This window comes from Girardinichthys multiradiatus, chromosome 20 (genome assembly GCF_021462225.1).
Source record: "Girardinichthys multiradiatus isolate DD_20200921_A chromosome 20, DD_fGirMul_XY1, whole genome shotgun sequence".
Lineage (NCBI taxonomy): Eukaryota > Metazoa > Chordata > Actinopteri > Cyprinodontiformes > Goodeidae > Girardinichthys > Girardinichthys multiradiatus.
In genome coordinates this window covers 13,429,304-13,450,335 of record NC_061812.1, presented here as the reverse complement: position 1 = coordinate 13,450,335, position 21,032 = coordinate 13,429,304, and the positions used below count along the sequence as shown (strand labels likewise).

At 37.8% G+C, this 21,032-nt stretch overlaps 1 pseudogene; it reads left to right on the top strand.

Moving 5' to 3' along the window:
• Positions 1 to 19,868: 19,868 nt before the first annotated feature.
• On the top strand, positions 19,869 to 20,541 carry LOC124857552 (annotated as a pseudogene).
• The last annotated feature ends 491 nt before the right edge of the window (positions 20,542 to 21,032 follow it).

Sequence of the window (21,032 nt, the reverse complement as noted above, 5' to 3'; positions counted from 1 at the left end):
TGCACCTGGACTTTTGTACACAGATGGGCAAAAACTGGGAGGAAATTTTGTCTGGGCTAATGTTGGGTGCCAGGGAGGTAACACAGGAGATTACTGGGTTTAATTCAATTGTCTTAGTGTTTGCACATCCTGTTTGAGGGCCCTTAGCAAATTTGATAAATAAGAAATAAGAGCAGTGATCCAAGAAAAAGTTTAGCTGACTATGTTAATGTGTTCTGGGATAGTTTGTATGTAGCACACAAATTGGCAAAAGATAACCTGGCTAAAGCCCAAGATAATATGAAACAAGTCTATACTAATTGTCCAGAGAGATGCCAGTTTCGTGCAGGTGATTATGAGTTGGCAATTCCGCCAGTTGTGCTTCACATATTCAGGCCAGATTTTTAGGCCCCAACACTTTCATGAATCGGATCTCAAAAGAGAACTACTTGATTTTAACTACAGATTGGGGAAAACACAAGTCTGCCATGGTGCTTGTGTGAAAGAATCTGAGGTTTTTAAGGACATTTGTGATGTACAGCCTGTCCTTGTAAATAAGGTCAGTGTTTCTTCATGGTTGTCACTGAATGAGGAAACAGGTCACAGCATTGCAATAACCTTTTTGGCGGCCTTTTGAGAAATATGAACATGCTTAGCAACTTAGATTGTTCGGTCATTTACCAGAACATAAACGAACGCAGTTGGCTGAGCTCATTGGTAGTTCCCCCAATCTGTTTTGCGACACACCTGAACAGACTTACCTTAAAGAACAGGACTTTGAGGTATGGACAGAGAGTACATAATTAAAAACAAATGTACATATGCATAGAAGCAACTCAGTGTACCTTGTAGCTTTTGCTGAAAATTTCTCACAAAGTGTTGAGTTCCAGTTCTCTTAAATGACAGGAATTCACTCTTAAAGTATTTAAAAACTACACCTTTAATGAAATATTTCATCTTGATTGCACAACTCATTTAACCTGTACATGTTTAATTTTATCAACAATTTTTAGCAAACAGTGGAAAGAACGAACTCAGGAACAATCTGTCAGGACAAGAAAACCTGCTGCTTGTGGCCTGAAAACATTCCAGGGAAATGATAACGAACGATTAAACCTGTACAGGTTAAATGAGTTGTGCAATCAAGATGGAATATTTCATTAAAGGTGTAGTTTTTAAATACTTTAAGAGTGAATTCCTGTCATTTAAGAGAACTGGAACTAACATGTTTAATTTTATCAACAATTTTTAATGTTAAACTGAACATGTTCCCACTGCCTGAGGCTATTGAACTAAACTTACATCTGTTATTAAGTTATTGCCAAGGTTTGTTGTCATTTCCCTGGAATGTTTTCAGGCCACAAGCAGCAGGTTTTCTTGTCCTGACAGATTGTTCCTGAGTTCGTTCTTTCCACTGTTTGCTAAAAATTGTTGATAAAATTAAACATGTACAGGTTAAATGAGTTGTGCAATCAAGATGAAATATTTCATTAAAGGTGTAGTTTTTAAATACTTTAAGAGTGAATTCCTGTCATTTAAGAGAACTGGAACTCAACACTTTGTGAGAAATTTTCAGCAAAAGCTACAAGGTACACTGAGTTGCTTCTATGCATATGTACATTTGTTTTTAATTATGTACTCTCTGTCCATACCTCAAAGTCCTGTTCTTTAAGGTAAGTCTGTTCAGGTGTGTCGCTAAACAGATTGGGGGAACTACCAATGAGCTCAGCCAACTGCGTTCGTTTATGTTCTGGTAAATGACCGAACAATCTAAGTTGCTAAGTATGTTCATATTTCTCAAAAGGCCGCCAAAAAGGTTATTGCAATGCTGTGACCTGTTTCCTCATTCAGTGACAACCATGAAGAAACACTGACCTTATTTACAAGGACAGGCTGTACATCACAAATGTCCTTAAAAACCTCAGATTCTTTCACACAAGCACCATGGCAGACTTGTGTTTTCCCCCATCTGTAGTTAAAATCAAGTAGTTCTCTTTTGAGATCCGATTCATGAAAGTGTTGGGGCCTAAAAATTTGACCTGAATATGTGAAGCACAACTGGCAGAATTGCCAACTCATAATCACCTTCAAAAAACATTCTAGTGCCCTGTGACTTTGAGCTTGATAGACTGACGACAGAGGATGTTTCACTCCAAGTTGCTTCAGCATCTTTTCAAACAGCCGGGTAGAAATGTTTGAATCCTGACCCCTTTGAATAACCTGAAATATACCAAAGATCACTGACTAGGTTGTTACTGAGTGCATTGGAAAGGCAGCTGGGAATTTTGAAACCAGACACATGACAGACACTTTTCTCCTTACTTCAGAGGAGGTCAAGGGCCAACACAGTCAATAATGAGTTGTTGAAATTGGTCAACAAGTGCAAAGACTAGGAGAAATGAAGCAGGTTTAAGAATCTGATTTGTCTTTCCAGTCGTCTGACATATGTGACAAGTTCTGATGTATAATGATAAATGCTTTCTCAGTTGTGGCTACAAACAAATTACATTTGCACATAAAACAGACAAAGGATAATCAGATAAACTGATGCACTGTGTTACTCGTACGGTTTTTAGAGAAATCTTCTCACTGTGTTCTGTCAAAGAGACTAATAAATATTTTGTTAATAAAAGGCAACTATGCATCAACACAGGGGACTATCAACTTGAGGAAATGGCCAGTTAATACTGAAGGTTTCCACAAGAACCGTTACAGCTACGGACTTACCATTTGCTGTTTCCCATGCTTTATTATTTTGACTCCAAGACTACCACAGAAATGTACCCCATTATTGAGGGTCAAATAATATTTATGACCTATTGTCTCACCAACTGATTTTACTTGTTGCACTGCATTAAAACTCAAGGTTTTCACTTGTTTATCTTCTTTCCTAAGCTGTTGTCAAAAGGTTTTAGGAACTTTTTCATAGGCCTTAAGGAGGGTTGTTTTCGCTGACTCATAAATTAAAATGTCTTTCATAGACAATGCAGAATATGCCTCTTCTGTCTTCCCTGTTAAGACACACTGAAGCGTTACAGTTTGGTCAACATTACTCCAAACCAGTAACATCAGATACTCTCTCTAACAACGAGAAGAAAGTTTTTAGAAGCTCTTTTAATAAATCTTATAACCAGACACAAATTGCTTATGAGGTTGAAGTGTGAAGAAGAATTACCACCTGAAGGTAAACAAATCCCACCGAGGTTTTGTCTCAGATTCAATTTTCTCAAAACAACTGTTGAGATCATAAACGTTTTTGTTCTGCTCCGTGATATAATCTAAGAACTTGTGTTATATCTTAACCTTGTGAAAAACTGTTGAAATAGGTGAAAGGTCAGGACTCAGTTATTTTTGTGTTCTACAAATGTAAAAGTTAATGGTTTCTAAAATAGCAATGATAGGTAACTGTAACCAACAAGCTGGAAAAAAGCTTATGATTGAAAATGTCAGTTGACAAATTGTTTAAACATAGTACATTTGCACATTACCAACTCCACTCCCTGATTACTCATGTTTTTATTGTTCCTAAGTATATACTCATAAATGTGTAATCTTGTCATCCTTACTGGTTAATGTTTACAGAGTCATAATTCCACTATTAATGTTTAATGAGTCATAATTCCACTATTACCTGCATATTATCTGTTAAGTGTTACCTAATCTAGTTTAAATCTTTCACTTACACTGCTTTCGACCTTTACGCTAGTATGACTGACTGTAGGTTATGAAGGAGGTTTATTTTCTTTAACAAGGATAAATGAGAACTGTTCTGGAACAGGTAGATCGCCAACTGTACGGAAAGAAGAGGAAGAAGCAGGTGAATCAAAAATCCTGTAGTAATCCCGGGGCAGATAAATCAAAACACTACACTTAACGTGGTGACTGTAACTTAAGGAAAGGCTTACTATGTTGGAGTAATTTAACCGCCAGGGGGGAGATGAGGGATTCGGAGTCTGAGTGTTCAACACAGAAGTTTCTCTGGAACTGCTTGAGAGACTTGTGAAGGACGGTGAGGAGTTCAGGAAGGTAGTACTTACGTTGGAGGGTGAACAGGTTACGCTTATGCCTTGGTTCAGATGATGGTGAAACAGGAAGCTGCCAGCTGGTCTTTGTCCGGATGAAAGAAACAGGAATTTGGGATCTTAACCCACGACAACAGGAATCCTTTCTCTAGAAGTCGGTCATCCAAATAAGCAAAACAATGCAGAGAGCGAAGTCAGGCATCAGCAAGGGTTATCCAAAGGTTCAGGTAAACAGCCTGCAAAGGAGCACATACGAAGGTCACTCAGAGCAAAGAACAAAGCAAAGATTAATTGTGGCTTGAGCTTGTACCACTGAAGGCAAACACTCTGGCGCTGAAGTGCTGGCAGCCTCCTGCTTAAGTACACCTCCAAGCAATCAGCAGATTTGTCGCACTTGTCACCCAGCACTCCTGAGAACTCCAGCACCATCTGAGAAGTGAAGAAAGTAAACAAACAAAAAAGCACACACACACACAAAACTCCAGATCCTGACATCATGTTAGATTTTCTCTGAATCATTTTTCATTAGAAATGGGGTTTTTTGCGGCTCGTTGTGGAAGAGTTGACACCAAAAGAGGTGGAGATGAGTCCAGGTCCTGAGGGGGAGCATACAGCGTTCCTCTGTGTCTGGAGTGTGTGCTCGGCGGGAAGAGCAACACGTATTCACCACTGAGGGCTTATGTGAACGCCTCTATGTGGTTTTTGTGGATGTTTCAGTGTAAGTAAATACAATTTGGCAATCTAACAGTTATGTAAGTCTAACCCATGTTGAAATTAAACATTTTGCCAGACTACATTATTGAGATACAGAAAAGAAAAATATGGATTAATTCCATTTCAAAGATAAATCCTGTAAGTGGTGTTGAAGCAGACAAGTGTGAATGTAAGCCTATATATAATTTCTACTTCCATTTTAAATGTTTTAATTAAAGTTTATGTAGGTGGCAGACAGGAAAAGCTGAGTGAGATTGAGCTAGGATATGGAAGCAAATCGTTACCATATTTCAACTGAAAAAGCATTTTCAGAAATGCTTTTTCATTTTAAGAATGTGGCTGCATTGTTTGACTCATAAATTAAATTAGTTATCAATAATCCTATTTGCATTTTAATTTTCTTCTTCAAGACTGCTCATTCTTTCACTTAATTAAAATGAAAAAGAAAAAGACATTTGAGATTTATTTTTCAAAATGTACCCCAGCAAATAGATACCAAAATTCAATTTGAAATGTAAAATTTGAAAATGAAAAAGCATTTCCAGAATTTATTTTACATTTTAAGAATGCGGCTGCATTATTTGATCCATAAATAAAATTAGTAATCAATCATCCTATTTGCATTTGCATTTTCTTCTTCACGACTGCACATTTTATGCCATAATCAAAAAGAAAACAAAGCAGACATTGCTTTTTCGTTTTCGTGGTCTGCCCGCAAAGTACTGCCCAGAACTCGAAAACGAAAAAGCATTCCGAGCTGCGGGCGCAGAAGAGTGACGTCAGCAGCCGCCCTTCCTCAGCTCCCTGCTGACCGAGCTACCCATCTTGTTCGGTGGGAGGCGCTGTGCACGTCTGCAGTGCATTACATTGCAAACGTGCCGCGAAATTGATTGAATTGCAGCAGGGCCGAGCTCAATTTGTGGCAGTGGCAGGCAGAACTGGCAGTTCCGGTGCCTGCCACCGGAACTGCCACAGTCTGCCGCTGGGTGGCACAGGATTCCGCGAGGATGCCAGAAGGTGCCAGAAGCTTGCCAATGCGGTTGCCGCTGTTTTTGTGGAAGCTGATGCTGATTATCGGCAAATGGGTTGTCATTATTGTTATAGCCTGTTACCTTTAAATAATGATTTCATTATTGATTATTATTTAATAAACAGCTTTAGACCCATAACATAAGGTGATTGTATTTACATGACATGGAAAATAAATAGCACTATGTGTATGTGTGACGTGTTGAAAGGATGACGAAGATTTATTGCACAAACAGCCGGTTTATTATAGAGCATGAGCGGCTATTCTGAATCGTCACTCACAGAAAATTATAAATAAATGCTTAAAAACACGCTGGATGTCCCAGGCCATCGGAACTACCAGTTCTGCCTGCCACTGCCACAAATTGAGCTCGGCTCTGCTGCAATTCAATCAATTTCTCGGCACGTTTGCAATGTAATGCACTGCAGACGTGCACAGCGCCTCCCACCGAACAAGATGGGTAGCTCGGTCAGCAGGGAGCTGAGGAAGGGCGGCTGCTGACGTCACTCTTCTGCGCCCGCAGCTCGGAATGCTTTTTCGTTTTCGAGTTCTGGGCAGTACTTTGCAGGCAGACCACGAAAACGAAAAAGCAATGTCTGCTTTGTTTTCTTTTTGATTATGGCATAAAATGTGCAGTCGTGAAGAAGAAAATGCAAATGCAAATAGGATGATTGATTACTAATTTTATTTATGGGTCAAATAATGCAGCCGCATTCTTAAAATGAAAAAGCATTTCTGGAAATGCTTTTTCATTTTCAAATTTTACATTTCAAATTGAATTTTGGTATCTATTTGCTGGGGCATATTTTGAAAAATAAATCTCAAAAGTATTTTTCTTTTTCATTTTAATTAAGTGAAAGAATGAGCAGTCTTGAAGAAGAAAATTAAAATGCAAATAGGATTATTGATAACTAATTTCATTTATGAGTCAAACAATGCAGCCACATTCTTAAAATGAAAAAGCATTTCTGAAAATGTTTTTTCATTTGAAATATGGTAACGATTTGCTTCCATACTAGGAGGGGATAACGATGTTGGTGAATTGGTTGAAGGAGGATCAGAGAACTCAGATCCGGCTATTGCTTGTTCAAACTTCAGTAAACACAACCCACCAAAGCAAATATTCATTGTAAAACATCATGTTACCATCACCACCCAGTCAACCCACATTCCCCACAAATCTGTTCGCAATCAGGGCTTCTTTGCTTAACCATATTTTTTTTTACCAGACTACACCCAACTGAAGCAGAAGTCTGGTAGGTTTTGTATTCTTAAAGTTTAATTCACAGTTACATATTTCTGTTGCTGAATCTCTTTTCCACCCTCTCATTTAAATGTTCCCTACTCACATAAAATCCTAACAGCACATTTATAACAGCATATATTTTCTGCATTATGCAGCATTTTTATATAACTGAGAGCTTCTTCATTCATTATATTTAGCAGAAAACTCTCAGACAAGAATCTGAACCAAAAAACCTTACATGTTTTCAGTAAGGTGGGTGATGTAAAAGTCAAAATTCAAAGTTAAATATTTTACACTGAGTGACGTTAAACAATCAGATGCAGCCTCAGACTGGGATTACGCACCTATTTAACTCCTACAGACAACATCAGAAATAATGATGATGTTTAAGAATCTATTATAGAATCTCAATCTTTTTAATACTATTATTTATTTTGTTCTTTAATAAACGTTAGTGTATCCACTGTAGTAACAGGAGGATATTACTGATAATTGTTGAAGGACAGAGCATCTCCCTCTCTACCAATGCCTCATTTTGACCCTGAGTTGGAGCCTGAACAGTGTTTTAATATGGCCCACTGTGGGACTGGTGCCCAGGTTCAGAAGAACATTCCCAGAACCCTGTTCCAGTCCCTGTGTAAGCCTGGGTCACCACAGAGAGGGTGTTAAATATCACTGGTTTCTCTATAAAGTTCTACTATAGGAGGAACACAACATCCTGCCCTATAGTTTAATGTTGACTTTGTTATTTAGTGAGTGCAACAGTGAACATTTGTGATATGTTTCATTTGAGAAAAGCCTCCCATCTTATCTGAAGTTATTTTGTGATCCTTTTCAACCTTTTCATCAGTTCAGTTTACAAAACTGTCTATGAGTTACTTGGTTTTTGAGTTCTGGTTAAAGCCCTTTCTGTGTATATTTGCCCATTCATGCATGTTTGCAACAAAAATAATATTGAACTAATCTGTGTAAATGTGAGAAAAGTCTGCTGTTTTTATTTTACATGTATTTTTTTCTTTGATTATTTCTATGATTGGCTTTTAAGTAGCAACAGGAAAGCTGCTTTCACGCCCCTCAGTTTCTCATTTGACCTCTACCCCAGTCCCGACTGATGTCGTTTTTTTTTTCATTTCATAACATTTCCTGTTTTACCGGTTGCATGATGGGGGTGGTTAGAAAGAGACGTTAGAAGCTGTCGGAAGATACAAAAAAAGATAAAAGGACTGCAGGGAAGGTGTCAAACCTGCAATAATTATATTTTCTACACTTCAGGACAGCAGAATAAAGTGAAAGCAGCACATATTGACTGCTGCCTTATAAAGCTGCAGTTGCAAACCAAAAACTAAAAGTGAAAGGTTCATTTTTAAATCAATAAGCAATTTTTGCACTAACAATTAATGTGTTCATCGTCTCTTTGGTTAAGCACTCCACCGTATTTAAAAGAATTTGTTTTTGCAAGAGTTTGCTCATGTATCAAAAGCTCATAAAATTGTACTTTATACCGGTTTTTGAGAATATGTCACTGTCTTCCTTTTTTTATGTTTCTGTCTTTCCAGTCCACCGGTAGCCACTATCATCTTGAATACTATAATAAAGTAATTTTGTGAAATTTGTGGTTATTAATGAACAGTATGCTGCAGTCAGGTCTCTGTCAGATGCCTGAGCTTCAGCTGAGTGGGTCACACAACAGACAGGTTGAGAGATTTCTTCCACTGTGAACGTTGCTGTAAGGGTTCCATGATATTTAGCGTTTTCATATATCAAAAATTCAACACAATTTAACCCACATTTCTGGACTTTGAGAAAACCTGATCTATAAATGGTTTATATATATCTATAAATAGTAAATAATTTCCATTAAAAAAAATTCTGTTTTATTGGCAACAATAGCTCAGCCAATTTCTCCTTTTATGAAATATTACTAATGTTGATTCTATGAAGAGAAAAATACTGAAAACATAAAGTTGAGGGTAGTTTTTTTTATTCATACCAAAAACATCCGGTAAAACCCTATTAGTTTGGTACTCGCACCTACCAAACAAATTCAGCATTGTTTTATATCTGAATACATGTTAAATGTCTGTGCAGAACTAAGTGCACCATGCAACATTCTGTAGTGCAACTTTAAAAAGTGACACCAAAACAAAATATAGATGACTCCTAGCTATCAATAAAGTCTGCTATTTAGGAGCATCAAGGTTTCTCATGAAGCTACAGTGGAGAAAAAAAGGTGAGCTAAACTTCATGCCATCATACGCATCTTTCAACATTACCAAGGTATGTGGTATACATTGTATAAAATGCAAGTCGAGGAATCTTGGTTTATAAGAGGGGATTTCTCCAACAACTCCACATGCTGCTTTCAGGTACAGCTAGTCAACTAGGTTGTAGAAACATCTAAATAACTCCAAAGTGATTTAAACATGTTTTATTCTCAAACATGGACAGTTTATTTTAAAAATTAACATTCATTGTTCTAAACCATACAAAACGCTAACAAAATTAAAGAATATGAAACCAACTAGTTCATCAAGTACCAAAACTTAAGTTGTGCAAAAAGGAGATTGTTTTAACTTCTGAGTCAACCCAGGCCAAGATAACTAACAAAACAGATCTGCCTTTTATGGATAAAGCTTACCTGATAAAAGAAACTGAAACCAAATACATTCATCTTACCTTCCTAAATTAACAGAAACAGGAGAAAACGTTCAACAAAAATAACAGATCAATTCAATTCAGTTTTATTTATATAGCGCCAATTCACAACACATGTTGTCTCAAGGCACTTCTCAACAGTCAGGTACATACAGTCCAATTAGTCCTAACCAGCGCCATAGAAAGAGAGAGTTACGACACTCCCATTGACTTCTATAGAAAGAATGGAAGGCGGAAGTCACGTGGTTCATGGAGCTGCTAATAGTTCCAAACACCAGCAGCTCCAGCATTGGACGTAGTTCATTCTCGGTGCTTCGTAAGGATTTTTCACGGTAAATTGATGAAAATACAACATTATATAGATATTGTGAGGCTTTAGTTTAATGTTCTGTATCGCAGTTTAGCAATAATATTTTATATCGCCAGGTTTAGTTAATTAAGCATGTTAACTCGCTTGTTGTATTTTAACTGCAGCCAGCTCATTGCAAGCATGGAGGGTTTAGACGGGTCTATCTCATTGTGTCTGATTCAGCATTTTAAAATGTCCATTACAGCTTACAATCTTAACGTTGATAATTTTCTAATTTTTATTGTAATTCCAGCTACTGAACTAGCACATCTTGAAAAATACTGTGATATTGGCATGGTTAATTTAGTTAAAAGTTATAGATTGTTTGTCAACGACGGCCACATAAATAGGGACATTATCATTAAACGTGATTGTGAAGATGAGTCATTTTTTATTATTCTTTTCCAGGTAAACCACACGAGAATGGCTTAAGTGAACTGCTGAACCTTGTTGCATACAAAGCACCACGCAGGTAACAAGATCTCATTTTTCTGTCCTTAAAAATAATAAGAGCTGAATCAAGATGTCTGAACAAAATGATTTTAACATTTTAAGACCTTCACAAAGTTGGTATTTACAGTCATGGATGAAGTTGAAGTAGATATTAGAATCTATCTCAAGACAAAAAAAGAAATTAAGAATTATTACTGGAACATATCAGCATCAATACACAGTAGAACGGTAACAAAAAATACCTTTAAACAATCAAAGTTGTCCGTGGTAACAGTCAAGGGGTTTGCTGAGGGATGTTTGATATTGATTGTTTCTGTATTGTTTTCTGGGAGGTCAGCAGATGTGGTGACTGACTTCAAAAGGAGCTGCTGCCAATGATGCCAAGGAGGATGAACCCTCATTCGGACTTGGGCACATTTCTACCTTGTCCAGATTTGATCAGATACAGTTTATTGGTGCAGATGTAATTAATAAACTGTATAAATGGTAGTGCAAGTACTTATTTATTAAAGCTAGTTTTGCATTTTTCATATCTTACAATAAATTGTTTGGTCATTTATTTTTGCACAATTCAGTTGTTTTGTCATCTAATACGATTTTAACTACATTTTGAATTAAATTAACATTTTAGTCAATGAATTACAATTTTACAACAGTTGTCAGACTACAATCACAATCAACTGTTATAGATACAAGTACTCACTTCACATGACAGCAAAACATTGTATAATTATGTCTTCTACAAAAATTAAGAATTAATCCCAGGTCTTCAGTCATATTTTCATACAGCTACATATTTTCCTCATTCATTTAAAAATTATAAAATTTTAAAATAAAATTTTAATTCTGCTCATTTTCCATCTGTAATATTTGGATTTTTTTTTTTTAAATACATAGGCAATAAATCTTTCTACGTAGTATAGAATGTAGATCCGAAAGTAAGTTTGATCAGAGCTCTTAGCCGCTGGCACAGAATACAGTTATATCCCTGCTAGCACATGGTAACAGGGATGCTATTACTGTATTCTGCTAGCATGTGCTAGCATGCGGATGAGATCAGAAAGAGCATTTATATTAGGTATTGTTACTTCTGTTTGGATTTTCAAATTATGATTTAGTAGCCAGTAATCAGTTCATTATTATTTAATTGCCAAAAGTCACAGAAAAGAGTGAAAAAATTCGCTTTTTGCGTTATGTCGCACCTGAAGCCATTCAACCTGACTGACACCGCTGAGATGTTTGGAACTATTGAGAGCTACATGAACCACGTGACCGCCTATCGGCGAGTTCAAAGAGTGTCGTAACTCTCTCTTTCTATGGCGCTGGTCCTAACCATTGAACAGTGCAGTCAGAGTTAGTTATTTATTCAAATTGGATAAAACGTTTTTCTGTCTAAGGAAACAGTTAAACCTGTACTAAAATCTCTTCTTAGTTACTACATTATACATTTTATCCAAGCATTACATTTCAATTGCAACAGAAGTGTAATATGTAAACTGGGTTGTAAGCATTGTTAGCATCACCTTTTCTGTATTTCCTCAGTGTCCTTTATCATAGTCCCACACAATGATGCCGTGAAAAGGGGCGTGATGGCCTTCACACTAGAGATCAAACTTCAGCCACAAGTTCATAGTAATAACAGAAAACAAAAATAATTATAAGCATAAATGAAAGTTTAAAACCAAATTTAACAGTGGAAATTTTCTAGATTAGAATTGTACTGCAGCAAATCAAAAATACATAAGGTTCTTAAGAAATAGAATGAATTGTCAAACCATTTTCCGTTCAGAAAGAACATTCTTCTAAAAGCTCTCTCAACGAGAACCCAGGTCAAGCCTCCACATTCAATGAAGGGTAACGTTCTGTAGGTCAATTTGGTTCCCTCTCATCACCTGTAAAAAGGCTACTGATAGAGAGAAACAACTGCTCCTTTTAGCATTGATAATCAATTATATTCGGTCAGGATTTCATACAAAAGGAATAAACAGAAGTTAGCAAGGATAGTTTAAGCAATCACCTTTTCCCCTGGAAGCATATTCAGTGCCATTCTACCTCAGCCTATCAGCAAAGATATTGTTCTAAACTATGTACTTCTCAGACATTATCCTGAAAATGAGCCTTGTCATTTTTGTACTTCAAATGGTCCCCTCACTCACAGTTCCATTATTTGTCTTGATAGTAAATACTGCTTTTATATGCCAGATGCTTGTTTGAGATGATGCATCCCATTTTATTCGATGTAGAATGAGATCTGCAGTTTTCAACTGCCACTAAACTGTCACTGGGGCTGCCGAAGAAAAACAAGAGGACAGAGAATGGTGGCCAAAGCCAGTCTACCTCTATCCCACTCCACATCTGTCTACATTGACTTCAGCTTAGATTATATTTTTCCTTCAGTCTCATCTAGCTCAGCTGGTTGTCTTTTTTAAGTCTTTGTCAGTTCTTACATTTCAACAACTGTTTCAGTCAGTCAGTAATTTTCTACCGCTTATTCTATAGTGGGTCGCGGAGGAGCTGGTGCCTATCTCCAGCAGTCTATGGGCGAGAGGCGGGGTACACCCTGGACAGGTTGCCAGTCCATCACAGGGCAACACACATACAACCATACACCTAAGGGCAATTTAGAGTGACCAATTAACCTAACAGGCATGTCTTTGGACTGTGGGAGGAAGCCAGAGTACCCAGTGAGAACCCATGCATGCATGGGGAGAACATGTAAACTCCATGCAGAAAGACCCCTGGCCAGGAATCAAACCCAGGACCTTCTTGCTGCAAGGCAACAGTGCTACCAACTGCACCACCGTGCAGCCCACAACTGTTTCAATCAACAAGTATTTTTGAGGTAACTTCACCTTGTTAAACTGTATTATCGCTAGTAGTCTTCCTATTTAAACAGATCAGATGACAGTTTTCCTTTGCCTGGAACTTCTCAAAACAGAAGATTAACAATTCCAAGGAAGGCAGTTCATTCCTCCCTCCTATGATATAAACGTCATAGTTTATTGATAGTCCGGGACATGCACTCTGTTCTCCAGCCACGTCTAACGCCGCTGCAGTTTTTCACTAACAAAGATTAAGTTAATTTAGAATTGTCTGTACACACAGTCAGGAAGTCAGACAGTCATTTTCTATACTGCTTCTTCCATAGTGGGTTGCAGGGAAGCTGGTGCATATTTCCAGCAGTCTACAGACGAGAGGTGGGGTACACCTTGGATAGGTCGCCAGTCCTTTAGAAAGACCAATTAACCTAACAGGCATGTCTTTGGACTGTGGGAGGAAGCCAGAGTACCCGGTGTTGTGACTATGAATCTGAATATATTATTTAATATTTAATATTAATACTTTAATATTTTATCAAATAATATTTCGGTCTGTTAAGGGTTGTCCTGTGAATACCAGCCCAGTAGGGCGGTGGTATTAGGACAAAATCGAAAAGGGTGAGCCAAGCTCTGGCATTATTGAACAGCAAAACTCTGCACACACATGGAATGAACTCACACAATTTCTTAAAATACAAGAATTTATTAACAAAAATAAGTCAACTCAAAGTCAAACATTTCAATCAACAAACTCTTCACTATGCTAAAACAATCCAACTAAACTACCAAGCAGAATTAAAGAATAAGGAAGACTAATGGGCTATGTACAATATAAACAAGTTGATTAAAGATGATTGGAAATCATGACCAAAAGAGTGATGCAACATTACCATGCAATGTTTATGTTTGAGAACCAAGGATTATCTTGAAGGATCTGGAAATGAAGTTAAATTAGTCTTGGAACCAACCTAAGTAATAATCAGCATACCTTTAGACAACCCTTCACAATGCCAGATCAGGTAAAATATTATTTTAATAAAATAATGTTTTAAAGAATGATCTGCTGAATAAAACCAACCTCCTGGATGACTAATTCTCAACGGTGTCTAATTAGTTGCCTTTATTTATTAAAATAATATGTAAAGAAATATTATTAAGGAAATTGTAAAATATTTAGGGAAATATTTTGGAAAAGAACCAAATCTTTCTGGAGAAATGGGCTTAAGTATGCAAGCACGTGTTCTTAGCTTTTAGCAGTTTAGCAGTTCCGGATGGAAGAGATCAGTTCCTTGGGAAGGTGGGGGTTTTATACAGGCAGTGGCATTATGGGAAGTCCACTGTTACCTCCCTTCCTAAGTTGCTGGAAGTCAGTTATTGCAATTTATTGTGAAAGTTCCAGAAAAGTCCACACCACATTTCCTGTTGTAACCATGGCTGTGGGTCCCAACACCATTGAGAACCCACACATGCACTGGGAGAACATGCAAACTCCATGCAGAAAGACCCCTGCCGGGAGTCAAACCCAAAGCCTTCTTGCTGCAAGGCAACAGTGCTACTAACTGCGCCACCATGCAGCCCACGCTTAGGAAGTTTGCTATCTAATTAATGAAAATCATAGAAAGAAATCCAGGTCACATTGTACTTTCTCTATTTGCGAAAGAAATGTCGAAAATACATTTTGCCTTAAAGGGAACATTGCTTTTCCTAATATATTCCCTTCAGTTACAAACATATATTAAAATTTGTTGTTTAAAGAAAACAAGAAACCTATTTTATTTTGTAAATATAGACTGCAATTGTGCATCCCAAACACTAGTTTATTTGTGAAAGACTTACTTACAAAGACTTAGAATACAGTATCCTATACTGTAAAAACCTTTCAGCCATGCAGTATTGTAAATTTATTCAAATTCCAGTTTTTCAATTCTTTCGGCACTGTCGTTCTCTTCCTGTTCTAATTTCCTGCTAATTCGAGTTTTTGAAATTTAAGGTATTTCCAATGCAATTAAATCCACTATTATGTTTGTATTGTAGAAGTATCGCCTCTGATTATTGTTTTATGTTCTCCTGGTGATGCTTTGTTTTATTTTATTTAGGGCTTATTTATCTATTCTGTCTGTTGTTCTGCACATTTAATTAGTTTCTTCACACATCATAGGCAAGTACTTTTCGTTCCTGTCCAAGCCTGTATGTAGCACCTTTCCTAAGTCAAAACCTTGTTCTCTATGTGCTATTTTTCTCTCTGTCTCTGTTCTGGGATCTAATCCAAAAACCATTTCCTGACCCTACTCGCCTTCTGGAAAAATATTTCCTGAAAACATCTGCTAAAGTTTAGAATTGAAGTAAAATCACATAACATACATTAAGCATCAGTTCAACACTGACATTCTCAGCTAATATGTTAGAGGGAAAACTTTCCACAGAGTTCTCTTGGAATCTAAGGTAACACATTAATTACCATTTCTGTCCTTATTCTATTACTATTGTCATATTGATTTAATTTGAACTTTATTTGTTGTGCTTTTGTTGTCCTACACCTAAATTATGTTTATGTTCTTATCCATTAGTTCTTGACATGTAGTGTGTAATGTCTAGTCTCCTAAATTGTATTAACTAATTCAAAATGTATTAATGCAAGATGATTAGGATCAAGTTATTGTCACTTATCAGTCGTTTTGTTATAATTGTGGCTCATGGTTCTACTTCCATATTACTAGAAATTTTATTCAGTTGTCATTATGAAGAAAATAAGGTTATTTTTTCTGAAACAGTTTTGAAGTGTTTTAATTTCTTGACAGAGTTCATGCTTCCTGTCCTGCGACACATAAAATGAAGCCAAATGCTGTTTGCTTCCAGTTGTTTTTTTACTAAACTAATGTTTTTTTAAACTAATGTTTGCTAGCATTGATGTTTTTTTAACAATTTTATGTTCAGCACTGTTATGTTGAATGTATATATTATCACTCACTTGTATTTCTGTTTGCATTTCTGAGAAGCCTATGGCTTGGAACATTCTGTGTACAGCTGGCCTCGCAAGTAGAATCAACTGTTTCTGTTCCTGTTTCCACTCTCTGAAACTCTGCCTGAAATGTCTAGCACCCCTATTTGTAACCTGATATGTCTGTTTACTTTGCTGTATAAAATAAACTCAGTGTGATCACACCTCTGTAGTCCACTGCAGATCAATGTGATTACCCTCGCTAAGTTGCATGTTAATCATATTGATAGTCCATGCTTCCTGTCCCGCGACACATAAAATTAAGCCAAATGCTGTTTGCTTCCAGTTGTTTTTTGGACAACTTTTATCACAAGAATGTTCAGGATTCCTCAGTTTTAAATGTCTCTCTCGGTACTTGATAGGATATAACAGGGATCAATCTGCATAATAATCTCAGAATGCACCATGTTAGGATCTCTGTGTTAAATTAACACCTTTTATGAGCTTTATCCTATGCTTGATTTTATGCATATATCATCCTTCGTTCAGCTGTTTTTCAGTTGTTCATTTGAGTTTCTTTAAGTAAGTTGCATGTTAATCATATTGATTTTGCAGTCAGTTCCAGGTGGTGGTTTGTAAGTAAAGGATTGTAAAATCTATTTTGTCTTTGCACCTGAAAATACTCTTTGACAATCTCTTGAAGATCAATTTTCAAGGTCTAATTTGTGACAATGATAAAGATGCCAAATTCTTTTTCTAGCAATCGTCAACAATAAACAAATAAATAAATACTCCTTCAATCAAAGACTCCAAACTGCCAGTTCTGTCATTTGAAACTTCTTGTTTTGTTGAATTTTATCCACTAAAAGCGTACATTTAAGTAAATCACATCCAGTCTAACGTCATAAACAATTATCTGAAGTTGTGGCATATTTCTCAATATTCCACAATTCTCTTCCTCCACATACAAACCGGATTCCAAAAAAGTTGGGACACTAACCAAATTGCGAAAAAAAACTGAATGCAATGATGTGGAGGTGCCAACATCAAATATGTTATTCAGAATAGAACACAAATCACAGATCAAAAGTTTAAACTGAGAGAATGTATCATTTTAAGGGAAAAATATGTTGTTTCAAAATTACATGGCATCAACAAATCCCAAAAAAGTTGGGACAAGTAGCAATAAGTGGCTGGAAAAAGGAAATTGAGCATATAATGAACATCACTGATGGTATGGGGTTGCATGAGTGCTTGCGGCATGGGCAGCTTGCATGTCTGGAAAGGCACCATTAATGCAGAGAACTATGTTCAGGTTCTAGAACAACATATGCTCCCATCTAGACGTCATCTCTTTCAGGGAAGACCCTGCATTTTTCAACAAGATAATGCCAGATCACATTCTGCAGCAATCACAACATCATGGTTACGTAGGAGCCAGCCTGCAGTCCAGATCTTTCACCTATAGAGAACATTTGGCGCATCATAAAGAGGAAGTTGCGACAAAGAAGGCTGGGACGACCCCAGTCGGTCTAGGGGTAGGGGGAAGTAAACATTTGAACCAGGTGTTATTGGTTTTGTGAAAGAAAGAGTAATTTATTTCTTTTTAGTTCAGTTTCCGTTATTTTTAACAAAACAAACAAAAGGAGGGTACTTAACAAAGTACAAACTGTATGAAAATAAAGAAATAAGGGGTAAAACCCAAAATACACAACAATCAGTAATTTAACTAAAAATAATCTCTCAAAAGGAGGGATAAGCTAACTGAACCATTACTTAAAGCAAAGAGTCCCAGCTAACAACAAAACAAACAAACAATTCAAGATAAAGCTTAAGAAGCTTTAAATAAACTCCTCAGAGTCAAGGGGGAAAAGTATTCACAACAAAGCAAACAAGCTGATCAGCAAACAGGTAAGCAAACAAAATAAAACAAGCAAGTTAATCACCAATCAAGTAAGCACACAGTTCAAGCAGGACACCCAAGTCAGAAGTGGCGAGCTGTTCAGTCCAAATCACAGCTGCCTTTAGTGTCAGGTGCAGAGAGTTTATATAGTGTAGTCCCTTTAATGATTGGCGGCGAATTTGGAAGAACCAGGAAATGAATAGTCCAACATGAACTCCTGGAGACGTCCAGCAAGAGGAGTGCAGAGCGCGCAGGGAGTTCTGAGTCCGTCAGGAACAGCAAAGAAGAGTGTATCCAGCGAAAAAGAAATCCGATCAGAAACAGCGGTACCGATAGCACGGAGGAAAACGGCACTTTTCAGCGACATCGGCTGGCCAGTCTGTTGATGATGGTACAAAACAAAACACACACATACGGCCACCAGCCGTAACTCCCCCCCCCCCAAAAAAATATGAAACACAATGTCCATCCCTTCACATCCATTTTAATAACAAACTCTTGCTTTTATAAGTTCTGTCTTGATAAAGCATCAGCCAAGATGTTTGCTGAACCCTTCTTGTATCGAATGTTCAGATTAAAGTCTTGAATAATTAAAGCCCAACGCATGAGTCTTTGATTATGGTTGTACATACATGCTAGGAAGACAAGTGGGTTATGGTCAGTGTAGACCACAATTGGAGAAGGACAAGATCCAAAGTATACCTCAAAGTGTTGTAAAGCCAAAAGCAAAGCCAAGGCTTCCTTCTCAATGATGGAATAGTTAAGCTGGCTTCTGTTAAACTTCCTAGAAAAATAACAAATGGGATGATCAGCTCCATTTTTACCTTCCTGTAGGAGGACAGCACCAGCTCCCACTGCACTCGCATCAACCTCAAGTTTAAAGGACCTTTCTGTATCTGGGGCAGAGAGTACAGGAGCATGACATAACAGAGATTTAATGCTATCAAAAGCATGTTGACATTCTGGGGTCCATACAAAGTTGACTTGTGGACTTAATAGACCGGTCAGAGGATGAACAATAGTGGAAAAGTTGCGACAGAAATTCCTATAGTAACTTGCCATACCAAGAAAACGGCGTAAAGCCTTTCTAGTGCAAGGCACAGGGAACGAAGTAATGGCAGAAACTTTTTCTTTTAAAGGTCGCACTTGTCCTTGGCTTACCTGTATACCAAAATAGGTCACTGTGGCTTTCCCAAAGTCACATTTGGCGAGGTTTAAGGTTAAAGAAGCTTTAGTAAGGCGAGTGAACACTTGTTTTAAAACAGTTATGTGTTCTGTCCAGGTAGAAGTATATACTACTATATCATCCAAGTATGCACTGCAGTTAGACAAACCAGACAAAACAATGTTTACTAGGCGTTGGAAGGTTGCAGGGGCATTACACATCCCAAACGCCATCACATTGTATTGTAAAAATGTGTCTGGTGTAACAAAAGCAGAAATATCAGAAGCTCTCTTTGTGAGGGGTACTTGCCAATATCCTTTTAATAAATCTAGTTTGCTTACATACTGAGCATTTCCCACATTATCTACACAGTCCTCAATGCGAGGAAGTGGATATGAGTCAGTAACTGTAACAGAATTTACCTTGCGGTAATCTGTAATGAAACGTGGTGTGCCATCGGGTTTCATTTCAAGCAAATTAGATTTATTAAAAGGATATTGGCAAGTACCCCTCACAAAGAGAGCTTCTGATATTTCTGCTTTTGTTACACCAGACAAATTTTTACAATACAATGTGATGGCAATTGGGATGTGTAATGCCCCTGCAACCTTATGTCTGTGGTGGGGCTTTGCCATTTCAGAATGCTGCTACAGCAGTAACTAACCATTACAAAGAGAGTGTGGAAGCCCATCAGAGAAGTTGTGACCGAGGTGTCAAGATAGGTCACCAACGACGTAACAAGGATATGCTGGCTTGGGTGAAAAAGTGCAGAAGAACCATCCGTAGGGAGGATCTTATCAGCTTTGTGTAGCAAAGCCCCACCACACAGAAGCAGCAGGACCAACTCTCGGCTGGCCATGGTGGCCCCCAGCCGGGCTAATTCCCCAGCTGAGACGGGCTCGTCTGTGGAGACGAACCTGCAGCCCTTCAGGGAGGCCATAGCTCTGCATGGTCTGAGTGGGGCCATGGCGAGCATCAGCGTGCGCTCCGGTGCTCCGGGCTCTCCAACACACGTCAGCGGGAGCAGCAGTAACACAGGGAGCGCGAGTGGAGGCAGTTCTTCTGGCTCTGGGCCGGTGTCCTGCAGCAGGCGTAATGGGCTCCAAGACGTCGATCTGAACACTTTCATTACAGAAGAGATGGCCAGACATCTGGACTCTACCGGCTCTGCTGCCGCCGGGGGAGGAGGAACCAGGAAACGTAACTCCACCCAGTGTAGTGACGTCATTACAGACTCCCCTACGCACAAACGCAACAGGGTGATCTGATCTGTCGATGTAAAGAGCAGGTTTAAGTGTTAGGATATTAGTCTGACATCTACAGGTCCTTCTCAAAATATTAGCATATTGTGATAAAGTTCATTATTTTCCATAATGTAATGATGAAAATTTAACATTCATATATTTTAGATTCATTGCACACTAACTGAAATATTTCAGGTCTTTTATTGTCTTAATACGGATGATTTTGGCATACAGCTCATGAAAACCCAAAATTCCTATCTCACAAAATTACCATATCATTAAAAGGGTCTCTAAACGAGCTATGAACCTAATCATCTGAATCAACGAGTTAACTCTAAACACCTGCAAAAGATTCCTGAGGCCTTTAAAACTCCCAGCCTGGTTCATTACTCAAAACCCCAATCATGGGTAAGACTGCCGACCTGACTGCTGTCCAGAAGGCCACTATTGACACCCTCAAGCAAGAGGATAAGACACAGAAAGAAATTTCTGAACAAATAGGCTGTTCCCAGAGT